The 8,916-nt window shown below is 44.1% G+C and overlaps 1 protein-coding gene across 4 annotated transcripts in view; it reads right to left on the bottom strand.

Annotated features, from left to right (window-relative positions):
* The window catches only part of HHAT (hedgehog acyltransferase), a 259,836-nt gene extending 251,443 nt beyond the window's left edge, over positions 1-8,393 (bottom strand). For 3 of the 4 annotated variants that reach the window (XM_019667727.1, XM_019667728.1, XM_019667730.1), the window contains exon 1: positions 7,637-7,804. The gene's annotated coding sequence lies outside the window, so the exon portion shown is untranslated. Of the gene's footprint in view, positions 1-7,636; positions 7,805-8,073 lie in introns of those variants that run through there. The other variant, XM_019667729.1, reaches the window with a different exon arrangement.
* Positions 8,394-8,916: the final 523 nt, after the last annotated feature.

Raw genomic sequence — 8,916 nt, 5'->3', positions numbered from 1 at the left:
AAAAAAAGTATTTATCTGGGGACTACAGAACTCAAGAGGCCCACAAAATAAAATCTTAGGCATGAAATGGCAAGAATTCCTCAGCTCACAGAGCTTTTTCTATACTGAAGTGACTTCCATTTACCTAGTAATTTAACACTCCACCCACTTTCCAAGATGCCATCTACTCTAATCCTCACCAGGAGGGCTGTTAGCTCTCTTGCAGGAATCAGAAACCTGCTCAGGGAAAAGGAGCAATCTACCCAAGCACACGGAGAAGCCAGCTATGGGGAAAAACCAGGAAGTTCCCAACTCCCACTCTCTATAGGCAGAAATCCTGTTCCTCAGTTTTGGCAGAAAAGTATAGCTGGCTGGGCCAAAGCCTGAAATTTGCATAAACCTAACTTCTGTAAGATGCTTTCTCCCCAGCAGACTCCAGTATCATTTCAAAAGTGCTTCATCTTTACTTTTGACGCATTGTAACAAATGGATTCCAACATTTCCATTTGAAATTGTTTCTGCTCCTCAATCTTGGCATCTAGCGCTACCTGGGCTGTCACCACATACCCACATCCACCAGGACGTGGAAGTGGCTGTCAGCTTTAAGCCAATGAGCCTTCAGACAGGAGCACACTGCTACCAAGTAACTGTTATCAGTGTCCTAAACCGAAATTTCCCTCTACTGGGTTTTCTTAGGGTTTAGTAACTTCTGGACTGTTCAGTACTGTTGACAGATTACCTATCCTGAGAAAGCACTTTACAAGTATTATCTCACTTAATCTTCACAACAGCTCTTTGAGGTTGGTCATTCTAGTACCCTCATGTAACACAACAGAAAACCAAGGCCCAGACAGGTCAAGGTACCTGCCCCATAATCACATAGCTCGTGAGCGGCGGAGCTCAGGTTCGTACCCACCAAGTCTAACTCCAGAGCCTTCCCTCAGCCACCTCCCTATTCTTACAGATGCACCAGGTTCATCTTTTTTCCACATCTATGGTGAGGTCAATCCATCAGGAAAGCTACAAGGTAACATAAGCTACATAAATGCAAAAGGATTGCTTAAGCTATGCATAATTTAGATAGCCCCTAAGAAGCAAAGAACATTTGAAAATCAACTAGATGTAATCAAAATACACATGAAACATCTAACTCATACCTTCCTTAAAATAAGATTTACTGAAGAAGGCAAGCTAAATCAAACCAAACCAATTTAGCTCAGATATAAGAGGGGAAAGTCAGCAATTACACAGAGATAAGAGCTGAGTAAAATTGTAACAGTTCTAAATTTAGGAACAAATGAGCATGCTGGAAACCACAAAGTAATAAAAGCAAAGGCGGACGTGCCCACTGAAATGACAGCGGCTTTGGAGAAAATGAAATAGTAGGGCAATATGCTATCAGGTTTGAAAATGGTGCTATGAGACGTCCGCTCTTTTCCAGGGTCCAATTTAATGAAACAGAAACCTATTTCACAGAATATATATTACATGACTCTTGCCAGAAAATCCAAGTCTACACTCATCATGTCCTCTAATATCTGTTTTTTCCAAACCCTATTAAGAGTCTTATACGTGTAGTGTCTTATTCTTCTACCCACCCATACATAAGGGAAACACTTCTCCAAACCCAGAAAGGCTTCACACCAACACAGAAGCATGATTAGATTGACTGGAGGAGGTCTGCAGGACTGGGCAAAAAGTTGAATTACAGAATATTTTACAACACATACCATTATTTCCAAATATGCACCCAAATGCCATGTAGCAGTCATGTATCACTGCATAGGAAGCCATCCCAACACTCAGTGGCTTCAAACAATAAAGATCTGTACTTTCTCATGACCGGGGGGATGGTAATCTGGATGGTTCTTCTGCTGATCTCACCTGGCATCACGCATATGACTAAGTCACCTCGTGGCTCGAAGGAGGCTGGAGGGACCAAGATGGCCTCACGCACGTGTCTGACATTCGGTGCTACTGTCAGCTAGGTGCCTTGCTTCTCCTCCACGGGGGCACTCACCCTCCAGTAGGTTGCCCTTCACAGCATGGTGGCTTCAGGACTTCAAAAAAACAAAGGCAAGAGGCCCAAGGTCGCTTCAGGACCAGGCTCCAGAATTCACAGGACATTTTAGTGGTCAAAACAAGTCAAAAGGCCAACCCAGGTTCAAGGGGGAGGAAAGGGTAGATTCCCTCTCTTTATGGGAAGCGCAGCAGAGGCTCCTTACAACGGGTCCAAAGGGGACTTGGCCTACCATACCAGTATGTCCGAGATCCTAATAAATAAAATCTGGAAAGTTAGTGGGGAAACTACATTTCACAATGGATCTTTATTATCTAAAATGTCAAAAGGTTGGTGGGGCGGGGGGAGAATGAAAAAAATAATTATGCTTTCAAATCAGAATTTCAAAATCAGTAGGGACCTTCTTGTCATCTGGTCTAATCTCCAGCCACTTTGAGAATCCCTTTTACAATAATCTACCTGACCATTTCCAGTAAAATAACACAGGAACGAAACTCTGCTTCTAAGCAATTCTGATGGTTATCCTGTTTTTTCCTTAAACTAAGTCAAAATCTGCCTCCTCTATTACGAAAAGCCCTTCTGCCACTAGTCCTTTGTACCTTCTGAACTGAACGCATGGATGCAGGATAACGTGATGGTTTAGAGGACTCTGGAGTAAGAATGCCAAGGTTTGAATCCCAGCTTTGCTACCCTCTAGCTGTGTGCCCTAGGAAAGTTGCATAACCTCTCTGTGTCTCAATTTCCTTATCTGTAAAATAAGGATAACAGCAACCCTCGGACAGTTGCTGTGAAAATTATTAACAAATTAGTTTACAAGGGGATAGAACAGTGCCTCAGGCATAGTAAGCTATGAAATGCTTATTCTTGTTGTTTTTAATATTATTGCTGTTATACTAAAAAGGTTTAAATATTCCTTCCAATGATACTCCTCCAAATATTTAACAATAATGAATGCTACCCATTCCATCCCAAGCCCTTTTCCGAGACAAACACCCGTGATTCCTTCCACCATTTCTCCAATGGTTTGGTTCCCAGGCCCCTTGGCTGTTCTGTCAGTTTTAGGTACAAAGAGCTGAACCCAAACTCCAGATGTGCCAGGGAGAGTAGGGTAAGACCATCACTTCTCTTCTCTCAGAAACTATACTTCAAATCATAAAATTTTAGACTCGTTTCTTCATTCAACAAGTATCCATGAGCTCCTAGTGAGAATCCGGAACTGTGCTATTTGTGAAGATAAAATATAAAAATCCCATCTGGAAGATTCCCTCAAATACGGCTCCCCAGATTAGGCGCAACTGAATGAACCAGATATTTTATACTATTTTAAGTAAAGTCTGTGTTAAAACATATTTAGGAGGGAAAAAATTAAGGCGTTTTTTTTTAAATTAAAGTCTATTGGGGTGACAACTGTTAGTAAAGTTACATAGGTTTCAAGCGTACTTTCAAAAAGCGACTCACTCCAGTAAATACTACTCATAAAAAATTAAATGTCTCGGAAGTCCCTTCTGTCCTTTCTTATAACTCCACTAAAGGTGTCCACTAGCCTGACATCCTATCACCCTAGTTTAATTTTGCCCATTTTTGAACTTCACGTAAATGGAATCACACAGCACTTATTCTGTTGTGTGTCTACCTACTTTTTGTTTAGAATTATGCTCGTGAGGTTCATCCATGCTATATGTGAAGCAATCATTTGTTCACTCTCATTACTGTAGAGTATTCCATTGTATAAACAATTGATTTATGCATTTATCCACTGCACTACTGATGAACATGTGGGATGTTCCAATTAATCATAATGGGATGAAGCCATCATGAAAATACTGCTCTGCCTATTCTTTCACATCTTTTGGTCCCCATGTTTACGCCTTCGTATTGAGTGTTTCTCTAAGAATGGAGTAGCTGGGTCATAGGAGATGTGTATGTCCAGTTTTAGTAAGTGATGGCACAATTTCAAAAATGGTTATACTAATTTTGATACCCATCAGCAATGTGTGAGGGTTCCAGTTGGTCCATATCCTAATGAGCATTTAGCATGGACCGTCTCTTTTATTTTAGCCACCCTGGTGAGTGTATACTATCCTAATTTGCATTTCCCTAATGATTAATGAGAACCACCTTCTCATGTTTCTTAAGAATTTGAAGAGACCCTCACTTATGAAGTGACTTGCCATTTTTCTATTGGTCTGTCCATCTTTTTCTTAATGATTTGTAGAATTTGTTTCTACATTCTGGGTATAAGTTCTTTATTGGATCTATGTATTACAAATACCTTCAACTATTCTGTAGCTTGCTTTCTCACTCTCTTTACAGAATCTTTAGATGAGCAGAAGTTCTTGCCAATATTTTCTTTTATAATTAATGTTTTTTTGTGTCCCATTCAATAAAACTCTGTACCTAAGTCATCAAGATAGTTTATTTTGCTTTCTTCCGGAAGCTTTATTGTTTCAGCTCTCACGTTTAGCTGTATGATGTATCTTGATTAATTTTTGTATATGGAATGAGGTAGATGATCAAGATATATTTTGTCCATATGGATATCCAAATGGCCCATCATCATTTACTGAAAAGGCTATCCTTTCTCCACTGCACTGCAGTGTCACCTGTGTCATAAATCAAGAGACCACACATGTGTGAGCCTGTTTATGGATTCTCTACTCAGTCCCATGATCTGTCTAGCATTGTGCCAATACCATATCGACATGCTACATATTAATCTAGAAGCTTAAGTCATCAACTTTACTCTTTTTCTTAGACTGTCTAGAATTTCCAAATAAATTTTAGAATTGGTTTATCAACAATTTTTGGAAAAAAAATCTGCATAGATTTTGATAGGAACTGCATCTACAGATTTATTTGTGGAGCAATGACACACCCTCCATTATTTTAAGTGTTTATTTCTTTAAATACTGCTTTAGCTTGCAAAGTTTTTATCATGGGTGTTGAATTTTATCAAATTATTTTTCTCCTTTATTCTGTGTATGTTATTAAATTACAACTATTAATTTTCTATGTGAGACAAAGTTTACATTCCTGGAATAAGTCCAACCTGATGATGGTTTAGTATCCTTTTTATAGATGTTATATTTGATTTACCAACACATCGTTTTAAGACTTTTGCATCTTTTTTGTGACACTTTGGCCTATAATCTTCTTGTAATGTCCTGATCAAGCCTTAGTAACAAGGTTATGCTGGCCGCATAAAAGCAGCCAGGGAGTGTTCCCTCTTTTTCTCTTTTGTTCATTTTTTAAAAAGTTTATAATAGTTCACTAGTGAAGCCATCTAGGCCTTAAAATTTTGCTATGGAAAGGTTTTTAACTACAAATTTAATTTCTTTAATAGATATTAAACTATTCTGATGTTCTACTTCTTATGTCTTAGGTCAGGTGTTATATTTTAAAAACCTGTCCATTTCATATGAATTTTCAAATGTATTACCATAAAATTGTTCATAACATCTTAATATCCTTTAAATGTCTGTGGGATATGTAGTGATAACTCCTTTTTCTTCCCTAAAACTGGTAATACCATCTCCATTAAAAAAAAAACAAAAAAAACCAAGGCTGTCATGTACTATGTGACACACATCCACTATCATAGGAATATTCTCCAGCAGAATTACCCACAGAAGAGCAGGCAGGGAATGTAAACAATGCGGCAATTCCCGCTCAACAGCTTTTATCACCAGAAACAACTATGAACTTGGGCAAAGGAAACACTAACTGAAGGAGAAGGAAAACAGCTATTAGTAATGATCTAGGGTGGCCAGCAAGAACTCAGAAGAAAAACAACCACTAAGCAGGGTGTGTAACCTAGGACACCCTCCAAACTATCCACAGGGAGAATTCAGGGGACCGTGAACTTAACATTTTTTCTCATACATCTTTATTTACAGGAACCTCTAACTAAAATTCAGGATTTCATTTGGTTATAAATGTGGACAACAAACCAAACCAGCAAGAGCAATTCTGGTGACAGTGTTACCATTAAGAGTCACAGATACTTTCATACCGCAGAGCAGCTATTGCAAACACTGCACAATATCACTTACATGGGCATCACTACTTTGAAATTGAGTTATTTGATACAGCACTGTTTTGCTTCTTAACGCATTAATAAAGACATACATAAAATACTCTATGACAAATTTCGTTTTTTCACTCTATTTTGATAACTTTGTTTCTACATAATTTGTAAACCTATGTATTTTTTGATGACTTTTTAAAATTGGTTTCCCCAGACTCAAAAGCGGTCCATGGCGCACGCGCTGGCACATACGGCAAAGAACCCCCACAAAGAAACAAGGATTTCATCCAAACCAGGGAATTCCGATGCAAATGCACTGGAAGCTGGAGACACACAGGTGAGTGAGGCCCACCCTGGCTAGTTCCTCATGTTGCCTGCTAGGTGTTACCAACACCTAGCCACCCAGCAAAATGACTGCTCTCTCCAGAGACTAGGCCTTCAACCTAAGTTAGCCTTTATAACCTACTTCCCAAGGAGGGAACAAAGTAAAAAGTACATGAGGCACAGGCTTTGATCCAGAAAGAGGGGCAATCCCGACATTTACTAGTCTGCGACTTTGGCATCTCCTCTAAGGCTTTCTTTATTCTACTTATCCTTCCCAGTTACTGTAAGGTTTAGAAAGAATGGATTTAAAGCACCTGACAAGCACATTGTCCCGTCACTATTAGTTGAATCTTTTAGGCCAGAACTAACTGTCCTTACCCGACACTGAATCACAGTTAGGGACTGCCACCAAGAAAGGAGGGAGAAAAAAATTATACGAAAGATGGAACATAAAGAATGAATGGAAGGAGAAAAAAAATCATACTTATTTTTCAAATTCCAGTATAAGGAGCACCACCTCCTCAGTGAAGCCTTCCCTCTGAGCTCCTCGTGTACCCATAGCATGCATCACATTGGAGTAACCACCTAGCTCTGTGAACGAATGAATGAGATGCAACACAGAAAGGGAGAGAAACAATGAGTCTCACCCCCAGATAACGCCAACCACCGAGGATGCCAGCCCACTAGCCTGCCTGCCCTGACCCAAGAGCCAAATGAACCAAGGAAGCAGCACGTTTCTTAACACCAATGCCATCCTAGTGCCTCTCCAGCTCGCTTTGTGGTAGGAGTTGCGGGGAGGAGGGCCTTTCCACACAAAGACCAGTGCCACCTAAAGGCTAAATGTAGAAGAAAAGAGAAAAACTTGAGTGCGGAGAGTAAAAAGCAAAAAAAGACATCTCTAAGTTTGGGGGTCACTGGAGCTGCAGCAGTAAGGCGGCGCACTTCTAATACTGCCGACGGGACCAGCATCCGCAATTCCCCGCGACAGGGCGGGGACTGGGGGGGACGGAGCCAAGGAGAGGGCACGCTGGCAGGGGCACGCGTGGATTCCGGCCGGCGGGAGACCAGCCTCGGCCGCCCCGCGGGGTCATGGCCCCCGGCGCCTTTGTCTGCACCGCAGGACCGGGCGCTTCTCTGTCCCGCCCTCGGGCGCGCACGCAGGAGCCGGGGAAGGAAACGGAAAGCGTCTTGTGCGTTTCTTTTTTTCAACCGAGTCCACCGAAGCAAAAAAAAAAAAAAAGTCACCTAAAACGTCCCCGGGACCCGCTGCGGTCCCAGCTACCCACCTCCGGGCTGTCCCGGGCGGCGGCGGCGCTCACGCACGCCCGGAGTTCCCAACACCCCGCTCCGCGCTTCCGAGTCCCGGCGGCGGCGGCTGCAGCGGCGAGCCGACCGGCGAAGCCGCTCTCTTCCCTCCGCGCGGCCGTAGAAGGAGCGGCCCCCGCGCGCGCGCTCGGAACACGTCCCCGCCGCCGCGCCCGCGCGGCCCCGCTCTCGGCGGCGGGGCTGGGAAGCAGGCGGTGCCCCCGGGCCGGTGGCGAGCAGGCCGCGCTGCCCCCCGGGGACCCACGAGAGGGCGCTCTGCCTCTCGGCCCCCTGCGTGTCCGGCTGGGGCCTCAGGCCTCGCTCGCCCGTGGGCTCCGGTTCCCGCGCGGACCTCTCCCGCCACCCGCTGATGACTTGCAGGCCTGGGGCTGCCATCGGGTTTGGGAGCGGAAGTCACCTGAAACTCGAGGCGAAGGCTAAATCCCACCCCAGTGCAGTTGTACGTTTAGTAGGTGGAAGGAGGTAGAGCTCGGTGGGGTGGAAAGAGGGCGGGCTTTGCAGCCCGGGTGGCTCCGGGAGCCTGCTGCGTGAACTTGGCCCCTGGGCGCCGGCCTCCCGGTCCGCTTCAGTAAGCGGAAATAAGCTGCCCTGCTTTCCTCGCGAATTACAGTGAAGAGCACATGGGATGAACTTGATGAACTGGCACACGATTTACAAAGATGATCGCCACTGCAAAGCGGATACCAGCGGTTTTGAAGAGCGTTGTACAAGCGTGGAGATCCGAAGCCGCCTCCACGGGACATGCTTGGGACCGTGACTTTATGCCAAGTGCAGTCAGAGGCCTCCAAGGCCACGCCTCCCAGAGCCGGTTTACCTAAGCGGGGGAATCACCGGGGCTCCTCGTAAAACCACAGGCATCTGGATCTGTCTTCAAACCAAAGGAATCAGACTCCCAGTCTCACGTGGTCTAAGAGCAGGGCAATGTCCATAATTCTACCTTAGGCCGCAGGAAAGCACGGAGGCTGTGCTACTAAGAGGTTTAATCTAGCACTCATTTAGATAGTCCAGGAGATGCTTTCAATGGTTGCAAAATTCTCTGGGAAGCCAGGCTATATAAACTCTGAGAACTGGAGCTATCTTTTCTTTCAGCTCTCCATTTCCACCCCCAACACCTAGTACAGGATGATGCTCAGAAAGTAGGTGTCGGGCCGGCCGAGTGGCGCGATGGTTAAGAACTCGCTTGGGATGCCAGAGGGCCCCGGTTCGGATCCCACATATGAGGGCCGGTGACACTGCCCTC

The sequence above is a fragment of the Hipposideros armiger genome, unplaced genomic scaffold, assembly GCF_001890085.2.
Source record: "Hipposideros armiger isolate ML-2016 unplaced genomic scaffold, ASM189008v1 scaffold_503, whole genome shotgun sequence".
Taxonomy (NCBI): domain Eukaryota; kingdom Metazoa; phylum Chordata; class Mammalia; order Chiroptera; family Hipposideridae; genus Hipposideros; species Hipposideros armiger.
The sequence above is the reverse complement of the archived record's forward strand: the minus strand, read 5'-3'. Positions and strand labels throughout refer to the sequence as shown.